Source organism: Notamacropus eugenii, chromosome 1 (assembly GCF_028372415.1).
Source record: "Notamacropus eugenii isolate mMacEug1 chromosome 1, mMacEug1.pri_v2, whole genome shotgun sequence".
NCBI classification, from domain to species: Eukaryota; Metazoa; Chordata; class Mammalia; order Diprotodontia; family Macropodidae; genus Notamacropus; species Notamacropus eugenii.
In genome coordinates, this window is record NC_092872.1 from 329,761,033 (window position 1) to 329,780,055 (window position 19,023).

A 19,023-nucleotide genomic window follows, 5' to 3' on the forward strand; every position below is an offset into this window, starting at 1 on the left:
TCTCTGTCTCTATCTCTGTCTCTGTCTGTCTGCTATCTCTCTCTCTCTCTCTCTCTCTTTCTGTATGCATAGCTATTTGTATATTATCTCTCCCATTAGAATTGTAAGCTCCTTGAGAGAACTGTTTTTGTGTCTCTCTATATCCCTATAACCTAATGCAGTACCTACCAAATATAAGCTCTCAATAAATTAATATTGACTTGAGTTGATTAGTTATACTTTCACATAAGCTATTCCTCTATGTCATGTCCAAGAAAGATTCTGGCAAATGTCCTTCTGAAATGCAGATATACTATGCTTATAGCATTTCTTGGATCAGTCTTGCTATGCTTTAAAAAAAGAAAATAAGGCAAGTCTGCTATGATTCAAATATCATCACTACCTTTCTAAATATTTATAAGCTCTCATTTTTTAATAAGTTATAGAATTTTGTCAAGAATCAAAGTTAAGCTCCTATGTTAGATGTAGCCTGTCTGGACATGTTTACTTGAACTATTTGAGCATAGTATGATGTTCTATAATCTCAAATATGCACATATTTTTTCTAATATAATTTGCCATTAATTGCTCAACTTAGAAATCGTACTTTCTCTTCTGAAATTTGTTTTGTAATTAGAGGAAGAGGGAAGAAGGAAGAGCATTGTTTAGGTTTCAAAAACCTTGTTTCAAATGTGGTTCCAGACATTATAACCTTTGTGACACTAAGTAAGTCAACCACTTGAGCCTCTCCCTAGGACAAACATAGACAGTCCTATATTCATTGTTACAGAAAGATTTGATGGCAGGAGTTTCCCCACACAGATGAAATTACAAATTCTTTGAATGCTTGTTTAAGCACACACACATATATTTCCTTTCAAACAGATCTCATTTTAAAAGTACAACTTAAATTTGGACTCTATTAAGACCAATTGGGTATTTTGTTCATCTTTTAAAAATATGAAATTGGGTCATGAAGCTGTATCATTCAAAGTTGAGCATTTTGCACTACCTGCCTCAGGCAGTCTTTGCTGCATTCCAAGGGGTTACATATCCATGAATGGATATGTGATCTATAAAATAATTGTTGACTTTTCCATGTACTCACCAGAAGGGCCCAAGGAGCATAAAGGCAGGCTGGCTTTCTCTGGGTCTGTGCTGGCTTGTTTGCTTGTTATTAGAGAAGGAATAGGCATTGCAGTCTATAAGTAATCACAAAATTACTTCCAGATGATGAGTCCCACTCCTGATTATGAAATCAGACTTCATGTTTTTGGTGGACCTGGGAATTATATGGCTCACACCTGATCTCATTAGATGTATGCACCTGGATATATATAAATACATATGCCTTCTTTCCCTCTCTGTCCTCTCTATCCTTCCTTTTCCTTCCCCACTCTTCTTGGACTAATTCCCATTTAAGGCTAAAGTACAACAACAAATAACACTGATTAAGAAATAGTCAATACCGAGCTCCTAGAAAGATTTGGGTCATATTTATGTCTGGTCGTATTACTGATAATAGTGATCAGCAGGAGCTATAACAATCTTGGAGAACCAAGAGCTAGGAACAGATTGTTTTTCTTGAGAAGTTCCTTTGAGGTGCCCTTGCTGGTCCACTCAAAGGCAAGAGGAGGCCCCAGGGAAATGCTAAAATGTTCAGTCACTCAGTCAGCTTTTGTAGTGTTCTGAGTTTTCAAAGCTGCCTGGAGGAATTCTATTTATGTTCAGAGTTGTGTGCTTGAGAAAAGATTATCTCTTGTTGAAAGCAAGGAAGGTTAACAAAATTATCTCACATAAGGAAGCATAAGTAGAAGTCCATATAAATAAAGAGGAGGGAGTAGAGGGGACATTTCACTCAACAGAGAAATAGAGAAAGAAGAGAAGGAAGACATAGGAATTAAGGAGAGGTGAGACCAAGGGATCAACTGGTAAAGGACAGATTTGTTTGGAGTTTTAAAAGAAGGAAGAGAACAAAGCTGTTGAGTTAAAGGCTAATGAATTTTATTTTTTTCTGGATAAAATTCTAAAACACTGTGTAAGGGGACTTGCCCTACTTATGCCCAAATCACCTAACCTGGATACAACCAACATTCTATATTTCCCTACCTGTTCAAAGAGAGTTATGGTTCCTTCAATTCAGTTGTGTCTGACTCTTTGTGACCTCATTTGGAGTTTTCTTGGCCAACATGCTAGAATGGTTTGATATTTTCTTTTCCAGTCCATTTTACAGATGAGGAACTGAGGGCAAACAAGGTTAAGTGATTTGCATAGGGTCTGACAGCTAATAAATGTTTAACTAGATTTGAACTCAGATTCTCTTAACTCCAGGCAGAGCTGGCATTCTATCTCCTGTGCCACCTAGCTGCAGATAAATGGGTGTAACCTCTTTTTGTTGAATGTAGCTAGAACAGGCTGAACCTTTACCATTGCCTGGAGGAGTGCTTTACTGTCTTTCCTGTGTACTTTTTTCTACATACATCCATAAAGCAGAGATCAATCACAGTTCACGCACAGTGTGGGCAACACAAACTGAACCAGGACACGTGGATACATTCTTCTCCTTCTGTCTTTCTACTCTCTGACTCCAAATAATAAGTCTGGGTGTTTCTTTTTCTATTTTTTTCATTTGTCCTCAGTTTCAGGTGTTTGCAGTGAGTGTCATCTGACCAGGAGTTTGAGCCACAATATCTTCCCTGCCATCCTGTCTTCTTTAGGGTTAGGGTTAGGGTTAGAATCGGTTAAGGTTAGGGTTTAGGGTTAATGGCTAAATGGAACTAAGGCATAGGGGACCCCCCACCCCCACACTCATACTTGAGGGAAGTATGGTAACTGTGGGAACTGGAGCCATTTGCAGTCTCAGCACACATCTTTCCCTTAAAGGTACTCAAGAACCCTTGGCGAGAGAAGAAATGCAATATTCTTCACCTCCATTCAGAAGTCAGAAAGACCTGAGTCCAAATGTGATCTCAGACTCTTCATAGCTATATGACACAGGGCAAGTCACTAAAACCCTGTTTGACTCAGTTTTCCTCAATTGTAAAATGGAGATAATAATGACACCTTCCTCCAATGGTTGTTGTGAAGATCAAATAAAATAATATTTAGAAAATTCCAGCAAAATGTTGGTGCATAATAAGAACTATATAATGCTTGTTCCCTTTCTCTTCAGGTGGTGGAGTGAGGGTAGTCAGTACTACATTAGTATTAAAGAGAATAACTGGAAAATAACTAGAAAACACAGCAGGAATCTCAGAGACAACATGATTTTTTTGATGAAGTCATCAAGAAGTCATGCCAGACTCCCCTCATTTCCCTTTGCCTCACCTTTTTTTTGACATGATAATAAGCTGAAATCAGAGAAATGCTGCAAATACAGTTTACTTGCATTTTAACAGAGCATTTGATAAATTCATGTTACTTATTGGGACAAGACAGATATATGGTATAGATCATAATACAGTTAATGGATTGAGACTACTGTATGACTTTTCCGACTCAAAGATTAGTCACTAATGGTTAGATGTCGGCTTAGAAGGAGGTCTCCAGTGAAGTGTGAGATCTGTTCTTGGCTCTGTGCTAGTTGACATTTTATCAATACCTTGTTTAAGGGAGTAGGTGGGATATTATAGAATTTGCAAATGAGGGGAGAATTAATATTATATATAATGACAGAATAAAGCTCTTGACTCCCTAGAACATTGCGTTGAATCCAATAGCATAATAATAACTACTATATGCTAGAATTATGCTAAGTACTTTATATAAGATGGGTTTTAATAGGCAAAATATGTAAATTCTTATTCTCCTTCAATAAGTCAATTTCACCATATACAAGATGGGAGAAATATAATTAGACAACAGATCACCTGAAAAATAATTACAGTTTTTAGTGAACTGCAAGTTCAGTAGAAATCAATGGTATAATACAGAAGGTAGAAAAGCTATTTCAATTTTAGACTTTGTGGTAGAAGCAACATTTATTCCACATATATTGGGCTAGTTTTCCCCCCAAAAGATAATGAAAGATATTTGAAAGTCTTTGAAAATTAATGAGTTCAAAGAATAGTTCTCAGATAATTATACTTTATTGAGATTCTTTAGTGCAAGCACTGGGGAAAACCCTTGAAACAGTAATACTTAAGTGTCTCCAAGACCTCAGACAGATTTTCAGAATTGAGGTCATGTGCAAATAAGCCAAATTCATCCCAGTTGACTTGATAAAGATAGTAAATATTTAAGAGGGGAAAATGTAATGGACACAAAGAAATCACCACCACTCCCATCTCAGGATTTGGGACCACTTCCAGTGCACCCAGTTTAGGGTACAATACTGAAGGACCTGATACTTTTGGATGACGTAGCAAATCCTGTATAGGTCTTTGACTCCTTCACACTCAAGATAGCAGCTGACAATGAAGAGAGTAGAGTTGCTTCATTCGACTAAAAGGAGGAACAACTTCTGTTCTCACTTAGGATTTTTTGACTTATAACTCTGTTTTTCTCTGGGATTTCCAGTGAAGGGTTTGGAAGGATTGCTTATGGAAGCTTGAGCACTTGCACTGACCAAGGTGAGCCTGATGCTAGAGCTCAGGTCTCTGGCTGCCTCTTCTACATTGTTATTATGCTCTTTTCATATGCATACATGCCTGAAGAATGATCCTGAGAGATGGATTTTTGAAGAACAGTTCCTTTGGGGGTCCCTAGGTCCATCCAGTGTTGGCTCCTGTAGAAGAGTTAACTGCCCCTGCTACTACAGCATTTATTGGTAAAGATGTCTACACACAGGAGGAGGTCAACCCCTGTCCTAGTTTGCTAGAAGATATATAATTGGAAGATGCTATCTGGACACTGCAAAGAACATTCCATAGCTAGTGAAAAAAAAGTGTTTGGCATTTACAGGTGTGAAGTAAACCTCAGGGAGCTGATCAAATATTCCTTATTTTTGCCTTCTCAAACAGTAGACATCATAATTGATCAATAGAAGCCCTAGAATCATTGAAGTGCTAGAAAGCCTTCTAGGAGATTTCAAGAACCTTACCACCAAGAAGTGGAATGGAATAGGAACAATATCACCTTACATCATGCAAATTAGGCTACTTTTCCCTGCAAAGGTATTAAAGCTATGCTCAATATTTTATTGGCCTAGGTGGGCCTGTTGATTTTATTTCCTTGTCACCTGAATATAAGACAACCATGAAGAACTCCAGGTACTATCTGATGTTTGAATGGTGGACCATAATGCATAACTCAGTCAATGGAACTTTGTTTAGCTGAACCAGTTTTGGGTGTCCTTAATACATAACTTGGTTGCATATTCTTTTGCCTTACCTAAAAAAATCTTTTTTAAATTGCTAAATGCCCTATAAATGGCTCATTTTGTTCCTGTATTTAAAGTAAGGTGACTGGACTGAGTCAGGACCAGTCCATTTTCTTTTGGATGGCACAGTGCTAGAAAGCCAAGCATGAAGTCAGGAAGACTCATCTTCCTGAGTTCAAATTGGGCCTCAGACACTTACTAGCTGTGTGACCCTGAGCAAGTCACTTAACCCTGTTTGCCTCAGTTTCCTCCTAGGTAAAGTGAGCTAGAGAAGGAAATGGCAGATCACTGCAGTATCTTTGCCAAGGAAACCCCAAATGGGGGTCACAAAAAGTTGAACATGACTGAAAAATGACTGAACAACGTTTGAAGAGCTGAGGCAAGGAAAAGGAATTCGACTTTTTCCATTTGACCCCAAAGGACAGAATTAGGAGTAAAGAGTTGAAGTTGCAAAGAGATAACTTTAAGTCGTATGTCAAAAAAACAAAAACTCCAACAACTTTCTCATATTTAGAACTATCCAAAACTGAATGAAATAATGAGTTTCCTTTAAATAGAAATTTTCATTTGCAGTTAGAATGATCACCTGTAAGAAAAATCTTATTCTGGTGTGAGTTGAAGTTGGTAGCCCCTGTTGAGTAAGGTCCATTGAAACTCTGAGTTTATTACATCTTGGTGCAACTCCAGCTTACCTCACACTATGACAAAGCATCAGAATAGCATATATGTTTCTTTGTCCATATATTTAACTTTCTCATAAAATGGACAGTAAAGAATCAGACTTCCTCTTACTTCCAGAGAAGTAAAAAGACAGAATTTTTCATTAGTCCTCTGAATTATATAGTCCCCTCAACTGTTCCTCCATGAGCAAATGATATGAGCATTCACATGCAGAAAGGCACAAATGGAATATTGTCCCTTGACACATTATTTCTTTTTTTAAAAATTTTTAGCTTTTGCTTAGTTACTATTCACTTTAAATTATGGCTTCCCTCACAAATAATTCATTTAATTTTCAATGTTATACAAATGTAGTTCTTCACAGAATTAATTATACAAAGTAGGCCTGACTTTTGTCACTCGTTGTCACTCAACCATTTATTCCTACATGTGTATGTCAACTGGGACTTAGAACACTACAAAACCTAGAATAACAACACAAAGAAATATGTGCTTACAATATAAATGAGGATCATAATAAAACCAAATGGTTGTCAAATCCTTTTTTAACAGTATTTTATTTTTTCTAATTGCATGTAAAATCAGCTTAATTTTTAAAAAAATTTGAGTTCCAAATTTTCTCCCTTCCTTCTTCCCCACCCCTCCCTAAAGTGGTAAGCAGTTTGATATAAATTATATATGTACAATCATGTAAAACATATTTCTGTTAGTCATGTTGTGAAAAAAGAAAGATCAAAAGGGAAAAAAACATGAAAAAAATAAAGTGAAAAGCATACTATTGTATTCTTCAATCTGCATTCAGACTTCATAAATTCTTTCTCTGAATGTAGATAGCATTTTCCATCATTAGCCCTTTGGAATTGTTGTATTGATGAGAAGAGCTAAATCATTCAAAGCTGATCATTGCACAATGTTGCTGTTACTATGTGTAACGTTCTCCTGGTTCTAGTCACTTCACTTTGCATCAGTTCATGTAAGTTTTTCCAGGTTTTTTTCTGAAATCATCCTGCTCCTCATTTCTTAGAGCATAATAGTATTCCATTACATTCACATGCCACAACTTCATTACATTCCATTATATTCATATGTCATTCTCAAATTGTTGAACATCCCCTCAATTTCCAGTTTTTTTAACATGTGGGTCCTTTTCCCTTTTTATGATCCCTTTGGAACAAAGACCTACTAGTGGTATTGCTGGATCAAAGGGCATGCACAGTTTTAAAGCCCTTTGGGCATGGTTCCAAATTATTCCCTAGAATGGTTGAATCATTCACAACCCCACCAACAATAATGTCCCAATTTTCCCACATCTTCTCCTACATTTACCATTTTCCTTTTTCTGTTATGTTAGCCAGTTTGATAGGTGTAATGTGGTACCTCAGAGTTATTTTGATTTGCATTTTTCTAATCAATAGGTCAGAGTATTTTTTCATATGACTATAGATAGCTTTGATTTCTTCATCCGAAAATTGCCTCTTCATATTCTTTGACCATTTATCAATTAGGAAATGACTTGTATTCTAATAAATTTGATAATTTCTATATATTTAATAAATGAAACTTTAATTGCTATAAAAATTGCTTCCCAGCTTTCTACTTTCCTTCTAATCTTGCTTGTATTGGTTTTGTTTGTGTAAAATCTTTTTTTAATTTAACATAATCAAATCTCTCCATTTCACATCTCATAATGTTCTCTATTTCTTGTTTTGTCAAAAATTCTTCCTTTCTCTATAAATCTGACAGATAAACTATTCCTTGCTCTCCTAATTTGCTTGTGGTATCACCCCTTTATGTCTAAATCATGTACTCATTTAGACTTTAACTTGGGATACTGTATAAATGTGAATCCATACCTAGTTTCTGTCATACCATTTTTCAGTTTTCCCAACAGTTTTTGTCATATATTGAGTTCTTATTCTAGAAATTTGGGCATTTGAGTTTATCAAACATTAGATCACTGTGGTCATTACTATTATATTTTGTGTACCTAATCTATTCCACTGATTCTGCACTCTACTTTTTAGCCAGTACAAGATAGTTTTGATGATTGCCACTTTATAATATAGTCTGAGATCTTGTAAGGATAGGCCACCTTCCTTCGCATTTTCCTGCATTAATTCCCTTGATGTCCTTGACCTTTTGTCATTTGTATGAAAAATGTTTTGTAATTGTGTTCACATAGTTCCTGGATTTGTCTTGGCAAGTAAATTCCCAAGTATTTTATATTGTCAACATTTAATTTAAGTGGATTTTCTCTTTCTGTCCCTTGATGGTGGGTTTTGTTGGTAATATATAGAAATGCTGGTGATTTACATGGGTTTATCTTTTATATCCTGCAACTTTGCTAAAGTTGTTAATTATTTCAAGTAGTTTTTTTAGCTGATTGTCATATCAACAAAGAGTGATAGCCTTGTTTCTTCACCGTCTATTCTAATTTCTTCAATTTCTTTTCCTTTTCTTATTACTGTAGCTAACATTTCTAGTACAATAGTGAATAATAATGGTAATAATAGGCATCCTTGTTTCATCCCTAATCCTATTGGGATGGTTTCTACTTATTTCCATTATAGACAATGCTTGTTGATGCATTGAGATAGATGTTACTTATCATTTTAAGCAAAGCTCTGTTTTTTTCTCTGCTCTCTCATATTTTTTAATAGAAATGAGTAAGTGGGGGATTCTGGGAAGATGGTGGAGTAGGTCAGAGAATCCCAGCTCTCCAAATTATGGTTGCTCTTCAAAGTATGATAATGCTTTATCATCTTCCCATTTGGTTTTGTATCACGTAACATATCTAAAACCAACATTTAAACTACCTTTTTATCCTCTATAAAATATTTTTGGTAGTTTGATTGGTACAGCATTGAATAAGTAAGTTAATTTAGGTAGAATTGTTGTTTTTATTATGTTGACTCAGCCTACTCATGAGCAATTGATATTTTTCCAGTTATTTAAATCTGATTTCATTTGTGTGAAAAATGTTTTGTAATTGCGTTCTGTTAATTTAAATGAAATTTGTCTTTCTATTTGTTCATGCTGGGCTTTTTGTTCTGGGTAAATAATGAATGATGCCAAGCAAATAGCAAATGATACTAATTTCATTCAATTAGAACTATATTGAAAATACTGACATTAAATAATCAGTTAACAATACATGTCACTTCTTTCTGAGTCTAGAATACTATATAAGGTACTGGGGGATGTTGACAAAGAATCTCTAAGTTGTTTCCCTCAAGAAGTTTGCCAACTCAAAACAGAGCCAGGACAAACAGAATTCTATAATATGTAAACTGAGGTAGGAGAAAGTATGTGAAAATATATGCACAACTTAATTGCTATTTTATAGATGTAACCAGAGCTGTCTCTGGACATGCACAAAGCTCTCCATCCAGACTCTGGCTGATTTCATGTCTCACACTTAGTGAGCCTAAATATTTTGAGAGGATGAGGCACTCTCTTTATTTGCTACTGAGCAGGAAGAGCTAATGACTCATTGAATACGAAAAGAAAGTGATCCTATCTTTAGTGCTTTCTTCCCTTCCAGTTGTTTGTGAATCATATTTGCTGTTGTTCAGTCATTCAGTTGTGTCTGACTCTCCTCATGACCCCATGAAGAGAATCACACCAAGGCCTTATATTCTCCACTATCTCTTGAAGTCTGTTCATTTTTTCCATAACACTATCCATTTTTTTTCCTGCCCTCCCCTTTTCCTTTTGCTTTCAATCTTTACCACCTTCAGGGTCCTTCCACTGGGTAGTCCCATCTTTTCATGTGGCCAAAATGTTAAGTTTCAGCTTCAGTATTTGACTTTCCAGTGAATAATCTGACTTAATGTTTTTTAAGTATTGACTAATTTCATCTCCTTGCCACCAAGGATCTCTCAAGAGTCTTCTCTAGTACCATAATTTTAAACTGCCAATTCCACCCCTCAATTTTCCTTACAATCCAACTCTCACAGCCATACGTTGCTACTGGAAAATCTATAGCTTGGACTTTGATTGACAAGGCAACGTCTCTGTTTTTTAACGTTGTCCAGATTTTCCATAGCTTTCCTTCCAAGAAACAACTGTCTTTTAATTTCATGGGAATAGTGGCTATCTGCAGTGAAATTTGAGCCTAAGAATATAAAACCTGCCACCGCTTCCATTTCTTCTTCTATTTGCCAGGAAATGATGGCACCAGTTGCCAAGATTTTAGTATTTTTTTCCTTTTGGTTAAGCATCAAGTCAGTTTTTAAAGTCTTCTTTTTGCCCCTCATCAAGAGGTTTCTTAATTTCTCTTCACTTTCTACCATCAGAGTAGTCTCATATCTGAAATTGTTTATATTTCTTCTGGCAACCTTGATTCAGGCTTTTGGTTAATCCAGCTTGGCATTTCACATAATGTTCTCTGCATATGTTAAATAAATAGGGTGACAATATGCAGACTTGTCATGCTGCTTTTCCGATATTTAACCAGTTATTTACTCCATGTTCTGTTCTAACTGTTGCTTCTTGGCCAACATACAGGTTCCTCAGCAGACAAGTAAGATGTACTGGTAATCCCATCTGTTTAAGGACTTGCCAAATTTTGTTGTGATCCACATGGTCAAGAGCTTTAGTGTACTCAATAAAGCAGCAGTAGGTGCTTTTCTGAACTCACTTGCTTTTTCCATATATCAGTGAATGTTGGCAATTTGGTCTCTAGTACCTTTACCTCTTTGAAAATCAGCCTGCCCTTCTGGTAATTCTCACTTCATGTATTGCTGAAGTCTAGCTTGCAGAATCTTAAGCATGACCTTGTTGGCATGTAAAATGAGCACAATTGTTCTGTAATTTGAACAATCCTTGGCATTGCCCTTCTTTATGTTTGGGAGGTAACATAATTTCCACTATTGGTTTTCCAAATTTAGCAAGACTATTTTAAGCCACTTCCTGTCAGGGGAAGCAGAGGAGTTATTTGCCCCATTTCCCATCTTGGCCTTCAAGCAGCCATGAGCACATGACAGATAAAGTAGTTGATCATACTCTTCTCTTCTGATCTCAGGTATTTATCCTGACACTTGGGCCTAGAGACAACTTTATGAGTTCAAGAGGTCTGGAAATTCTAAGTAAATTTGGTTGGAATTGAATGGAATTTGAATTGCCAGAAAACCAGAGAGGAGAAAGATGGGTAAAGGTTCTAACCATTCTGGAAAGCAATTGAGATCTATGCTAGGACAATAATTAAAATGTCTATCTTCTTTGATAATAGCAATAACAGTTAACATTCACATAGTGCCTTTTAAGGTTTACAATTTGCTTTACAATTGTCATCTCAGTTGAATTTCATAATAGTCCTCCCTAGCAGGTGCTATTATTATCTCTATTTTACAAATGAGAAAAGTGAAGTTGATAGAGGTTAAGTGATTTGCTCAGGGTCACATAGCTAGTAAGTGTCTAAGGAAGAATTAGAACTCACATCTTCCTGACTCTGAGTCCAATATACTATCTACTGTGTCGCATACTGCCTGTGAACCAGAGATTCTATTGTGGATATATCTCAAGGAGATTAAAGACGGAATAAAAGACACTACATGTATATAAATACACACACACACACACACACACAGACACACACACACACAAACATTCATAAGGGTACTTTTGTGGTGATGATAAACTGAAAATAAAATAGAGGTCCATTAATTGGGGAATGGCTAAACAAATTGTGGTATATGGATATAATGGATAGTTGTGGTGCTCTATAAAGAAATTAATATGATGAAATCATTTATTACATATCACATGACTCCCATAATTTTCTGAAAACAATCACATAATGACTACAGTAAGATAAATGTAAAGTAAATATGACAAAATTTAACACTGTTGCAATGACCAAGTTTAGCCCTCTTGAGAGAGTTAAGAATGCACCTCTTTTCCCTGTTTCCAGGGGTGGGAGACAACGTGTGTAGAATATTTCAAGCACTATCATATATGTTTAATGCTTCGGTTTGTCTTATTGAACACTTTTTTCCTTTTCAATTTAAAATTTTTGGTACAAGTCATGTTTGTTGGCTCAGAGAGGAAGCATGTATTTGGAAATCAATGTAATATAAACAAAAGTTATTAAGAAAAGGAAAGTGGATGTTTAAAACACCAGCAGTTATAGAAAGACTTTTTGTAAGTTCAAATCTGAATTTTCCTAGAAACAACTTTCAAAATACCCTGACCTGAATTCTTTATCTGCCTTTTTTTGTGCTACTTCATAATCAAAACCAATATACTGTGAGAATGGGAGGAGATTACTCTATTATCTCATTTTGAGAAAGCAACCCTATACTAACATGGCAATATTCAACTCCAGAGGAGATGGGATACTGCTGCCTTGCAGCTAGCCCTTGACCCTCCTCTCCCAACTATTACAGTGGCATTATCTCCTTCCCTCTGTAATACTCTTGTAACTTCAGCTACACAGTCTTAGCAGTCCCTATAAGAGCACAGTGTTGTCTATATTGTGGAGTTTGAGGAAATCTTTCCAATACATGGCCTATAGTAGTTCTATCTACACAGAACAAAATTGTGTAGATCTTAGGCAATTTTCTAGTCTATTAGTTTCAATGTTAGTTAACAAACTAAATTCTCAATAGCCCAGCTCTTTACTTTGTGATGCCTAAAATCCCTTTTAAAGACTGTGTTAAAATGGGTAAGACTATTTCCCAACTGGGAATTAATAGTTAAGCTTCAAAACTAAATAAAATTATTTTGGCCTGCTCATTTGGGATGGTAGCAAAAGGCAAAATTTCAAGTAAAATGATTCAAACCCTTTGCTTTCTTGTGGCTCTGGAAATCTGGAAGTTTGATTGTTAACTGTGTAACAGGAACATCCATGGCGCCATAATAGCCCCATAAATATCTCCTAGCCAGAGCTGTGTGTCTTAGAAAGCTCTCTTTGAAGTTCTCAAGCAAGAAGTGTACACGTGGAGAAGGTATGTGACTTGTTATTGTCATTATTTGCTATAGCTTTAGAAGCTTTTAAGTAACACTATATTTATCAGATTTTTTAAAAGCAATTTTAGTTTCATCTTGTATTTCTTCTTCTGAAGCCTGAACCTATAAATGAACTCTTCTTTGTAGTTGATCTACTACAGTAGTTCCCACACTTTTCTGCCAAGGGCCCCCTTTGGAATCTGATTTACTGAGTAATACAACATTTATAGCCAAGGAGATCAGAACACCTGGAAGGGAGCCCAGAATTTTCCAATCTCCTAGGGACCTTCTAGAATAGGCCAGAATGGACATCACTGAGTGGCTGGACTGGGGACCTTCTAGAATAGACCAGAATGGACATCACTGAATGGTCTGCTAGAGCAGATGTACAGTTTGGCAGTAGGTAGGGGTCAAAATTAAAATAGGCTAAACTTCTTTGAGTTAGGTTTTGAGTGATTCACCTTCCAAATAAAGCTATAATTAGAGATTTAAACTATTTTTCAAATAAAACATATTTTTAAAAAAGGAAATTTCAATTAATATCAGTTCCACTTATTACTTACAATTTTTATTTCTCATGAAATCACAAAAATTACTTTGCTAAGTAGTACAAGTTTTAATATATTTTTCAGGTTTTCTTTACTGTTTACCTTTAGTTAATGGGATGTATTACACTTCTGGTCAGCAATGAGTTTATCATACTCAGGAATCATGTTAGAAATGGATTTCTTCAGAAATCTGAAGACTAATCTTAGTAGCTGACTCATTTTCTGAGTTTTTTTAAAAAACATTGTTCCCCACTGAGATTTTTCAACAATTCATATGCTTTAATTTGTTTTTCATTGGTGTCCCATTTTCATAAGTCAGGATGTTTTGATTCCAAATGGCAACAAATATTGTATACTTTCAGAGTAGCTATTATTTCTCAGCAAACAAGGTACGATATTTTGTCTCTCATGTAAGTAAACAAGCATCTATTTGTCCACTCTAAATTAAATACTCTATGTTCTGATTTGATATTCTGTTTCTTTTTATTACTCATTTTACAGTCACCCCAAAAACTTTAACGTTCAAACCAAAAAATCTCCACAAGTGCTCACATACAAAGAAATACCGAACTGAGCGTCTGACCCTTGCAGAGAGTGTCAGATACTCATGTAACTTGGAGGCAGCTACACAGCAAGAGAGGGTAGGAAGCCCTCCTGTTGCTGCTCGTTGCATAGCAGGCATCAGTTATGCTGGCGTGCAGCTGTACTCACTTTGTGCTGATCAATGACAGACTGAAAACACAGCAAAAAGATACAACTCTCACTCCTCTCAGACTAGAGACAGACTGAGGATGGTGGATTGCTGCAGGTCACATGCCAATTAGGAGAACGTTACATAACTCAGTGGCAACCCGCTGGCCAAGTTACGTGATGGACAAAAGAAAGGAGGTTATATGGAGCATGGACAAAGCACTCATTACATCTTTACTTTCTTTTATGTCTTCCACATTTTTCATGGGCTGCCTGAAATCCTTTGGCAGACCTTATATTGTGCAACCCTGGCCTAGAGTAAGCCTCCCTTTAATACCCACCTCTTTGATTCCACTCTGTTCTATAACTGCAACTTTGGGGTAAAGTTCCCAGCACTTCATACAGTATTTGTTCAATCACTACTTGATTTGGTTTGATGGAGGAATCCATTGTCCACTTGGCTTGCAGTTGTGGGATGGAAGCAGCACTGGAGCATTACAAAACTAGTTATGTGGTTTAATACAAGGGGTTAGAGTTATTGTGTCTACATCTTCATGAAATCTCCAAGCCCTTATTCTCTTAATCAATTATCACCAACACTCCCCCACTCTCAAGTTTCCAGGTGCCCTATTCTGTAGCTATTTAAGCTACCAACAAACGTTAGTTCCTTGGAAGAGTAATTAAATTATACTCAGCTAAAGTCAGCTGATTCAACAACAATGTCAAGAAAATCTTCCTCTTCCAGCATACCTACCCTTTGTCCATAAGATTACCTTCTTGAAGTATTTCCAGTCACCAATGGAGTGAAACAGAATTGTATACTTGCTCCCATGGTATTTAGGATGATGTTTTCAGCCATGTTGTCAAATGCTTTCAGTGAAGATGAACACCGAATCAAGGTCAACTACCATACTGATGGCAAGTTCTTCAATTTGAAAAGACCAAAGTGCAAGGAGTGTTGGTGCATGATGTTCTGTTTGCAGATGATTGTGTACTCAATGCAGCCTCTGAAGCTGAGATGCAACAAAGTATAGATCAATTCTCTGCTTCCTGTGCTAATTTTGACCTAATAATTAAAACCAAGAAAACACAGGTGTTCCATCAGCCACCACCACACCATCCATATGTGGAACCATTGGTTACAATAAATGGAGAAGTTTTGAAAGCTGTGTATAAGTTCACTTATCATGGTAGTGTATTTTGCAGGGATGTACACATTGACAATGAGGTTGACGCATGTATTGCCAGAGCTAGCTCAGTGTTTGGGAGGTTCCTAAGAAAGTTCGGCAGAGAAGAGGTATTAGATTGACTACCAAACTGAAGGTCTACAGAGCCATTGTGCTGACTTTTTCATTGTGTGCATGTGAAACATAAAGAATCTATCAGTGCCATGCCAGGAAACTCTAATCACTTCCATCTGAACTGTCTTAGGAAGATTCTGCAAATCATATGGCAAGATAAGGTACCAGACACTCAAGTCCTTGCTCAAGCTGAACTGCCAAGCATTCCAATTATGCTTCAGAGAGTGCAATTCAGATGGGCTGGCCATGCTGTTCGAATGCAAAATGTACACTTGCCCAAAACATTATTTTATGGAAAACTCAGATGGGGTAGGCAATCACATGGTGATCAGAAAAAGTGAAACAAGGACACTCTCAAGGTCTCTCTCAAGAACTTTGGATTTGACTGTGCGAGATGGGAGACACTGGCACCAAGACCACTCAGCATGGCATGCCCACATCAGAAAAGGTGCTGTGCTCTATGAGCAAAGCAGAATTGAGCCACTACAAAGTAAACATAGGATGCGCAAATTTGGGGTATCCATCCCAAATATTCACACAGACCGTCTGTGCCCAACCTGTGGTAGAGCATTCCTAGCTTGTATTGGTCTGATCAGCCACAGTCGGACACACTGAAATTTCACTTTATCATGGCGATGTCATTTTGATCGTCTTTGAGAATGAAGGACAACAACCAACCAATCTTCTTGAAGTGGCAGCCTTTGGCTATATATGAGCTCCAGGTGAATGACTGCTCTCCACCCCTTCAGTCCTCTACCCCTTCCATTTTCTATGGAATAAAATCAGTGGCATAAGAGGAACAGGAAAGAATATATTAGAATCTACAGCACAGATCTCACTGTCTTTCCCTAAAAATTCATCTCTATTCCATATTTCGTTATTTATGTCAAAAGCACCTCTATCATTTTGGATAACTAGGTTCACCTCAGTGTCATCTTTGATGATCTCTGACTCAGTCCTCATACCCAATGTCACTGAATCTTGTTGTTCCTACTTGTTCAGGTCCTCAGTAACTCTCCTCTGGGCTATTGCAATAGTCTCTTAATTGGTCTCCTCACCTCAAGAATGTCCCTTCTCCAATCCATTTTCCACGTTGCTGCCAGAACAATTTCCCTAATGTGAAGGAACTCTATTCAGTTAGCTCATGTCACTCCATGGTTCTACTTTACTCAATAAACTCCATTGATTTCCTGTTCCCTCTAGCATCACATGCACACACACACACACACACACACACACAAGTTTGTGTACATGTATTTCTATATATGTGGAGTATATATACTCACATACATACATATATATACGTATATGTACACACACACACACACATTCCTCTTTGGGGCATTTGAAATACTTCACATTCTGGTTCCAATCGATCTTTCAAGCCTTATTTACACTTTGCTCCCCTTTCTACATTCTACAATCCCTCCAAAGTGTCCTTGCTTTTCCTTCCAAACAAAATCCCATCTCCCAAATCCCAGATTCTTCATCGGCTATCTGCCTCTTGGAATTGATGTTTCCCTTCAAGGCTCAGCTCAAATACTGCCTTTTTACATGAAACCTTTCCTAATTCACCTCCACCACCTCCCTTTTAGCATCACCTCAAATTATTTTGTCTTCGTTTTACAAATATTTTATTTGTATGTATATATTTATATAAATATATATGTATATATATTATATATATAATACTATTTCTCTGACAGAAAAAACTCCTTAAGGGCAGGAACCATGTCATTTTTGTCTTTATACATGTCACATGCTACCAAAATAACCCTAGAAAAACCTTCAACCCCCCAAAAAGACCACATATTTCGAAATTTTCTATTTGAAGAGATTCACCAGTTATCTCCTAGTACCTTTACTTAAAAGTTTTCAAAATTAAATTTTACACATTTCCCTTTAACAAAAAGATGAGTGTCTCAAATTTGCTGAGGCACTTTTGGCTAAAGGAGGTGCTTTTGAGGGGCCTTTGAAACATATTCAGATTACCTAACATGGAAGCCTCTGTATCTGCTACCATATGTGTGGGAATAGCCTTCTTTGATTGGCTATCTGAGTCTATAAAACTCAGCTGCCACCCTCTTCTTTCCTTTTTTTTTTTCCTGCTCTTATTAGCTGCATCCAGAGGATGCAGTTCATAGTTCACTCACAACATAGGCACCATGAACTTAACCAGTGAGAGAGAATGGGCTTCTTTCTGCTCTCCCTCTTTTATTCTGGCTCTGTAAAATGAATCTGGGGGTGTCTGCTTCTATTCCATGGTGTTTGTCCTCTTCAGTTTCAGGTACAAGAGGTGATCCTCGTGGGACCTGAGAATTGTAGCCATGATGACTTAGGATTGCAGGCAAAATGGTACAGCCAGCCAACCCAGCATAGAAGCCCTGAAGAGCTAGCAGGTTCCCCAACCCCTGAAGGTGCCTGAGACTCAAACCCAGAGGAGGTTTGGATTTGGACCTGGGACTATCCTCTATAGGAACCAAATTGACCTATAAACAATATCCCCTTTTTCTCCCCAAAGACTGAAGTAGAATGAAGTGGGATGTTGGCATATGTTAGGAGAGTAAGTTTGCTTATTTTGATTATAATTTCTGAAGTCAATATTTCTGTCTAAAGGTTAATCTAATATCAGAGGCTAATATAACTGGAGTGCAGGGAGCTACCTTCTACAGCTAAAGGAACAGTGTCAGCAGAAGGTGAACTTAATTTCAGAGAATCTAGACATTCCTTTTAAAGGTACCAAAGAACTATAAGAGTGATAAGATGGTGAAAAACAACCTATCTGTCCTCCAGGCAGTAGGATCCCAGGTAGTCTATGTTACATATAGGCCTTATCTGAAATAAAAGTGGGCCCTTTGCTTTTGCAGGGACTCCTAGAGAGAATCTCTACCTGGGATTTTAATTTCAGATACCCAAGACAGTGAGATCCCAGAGAAATTTTGGAAAAAAAAAGAATTTAGATGGTAAATGTACAACTATTTTCTTCTGGTAAGTATTGCCTCAGAAGTCAGTTTCATTAGTGAAATTCAGCAAAATTTTCATTTTTTGACTGCTTGACTCTTTAAGATACTTCTTGTATTATTGAATATTGTGTAATGTTTGATGTGCTGATACCTTCTGTATTATTGAGTCCTGTATAAGCACTGGTTTTAGATTGTTGCAAGACATTTGGAATTACTAGATTGCTAGAAATGGGTTTTGCTTTTGGTTTTTGTATTTTAGCATAGAACTAGATTCCTTGCCTTTTGTGAAAGTAAAATGTCCTACAACTTCTTAGGATGAGAATGCCTGGGCCAAAAGTCCATAAGTAAGTGATCTTCTTTACTACTTCTCTAAATGAGCCTATTTGTCTTTTTGGCTAATGAGCGAGTTTGTAATTCCATTTTATTTGCCCTGGAAATAGCAAAGGTCCATGGGAGAATTTCCAAGGATTCATGGTGGATAAGGGACTCAGAAGAAATTAACTAAATCTCTATGATGATTGCCTTTGCTAGAAGAACCCCTAAAGAATTTTCATTTGTCTTGTGTAGAAAAGGAAATTTTTTTGTTGTTT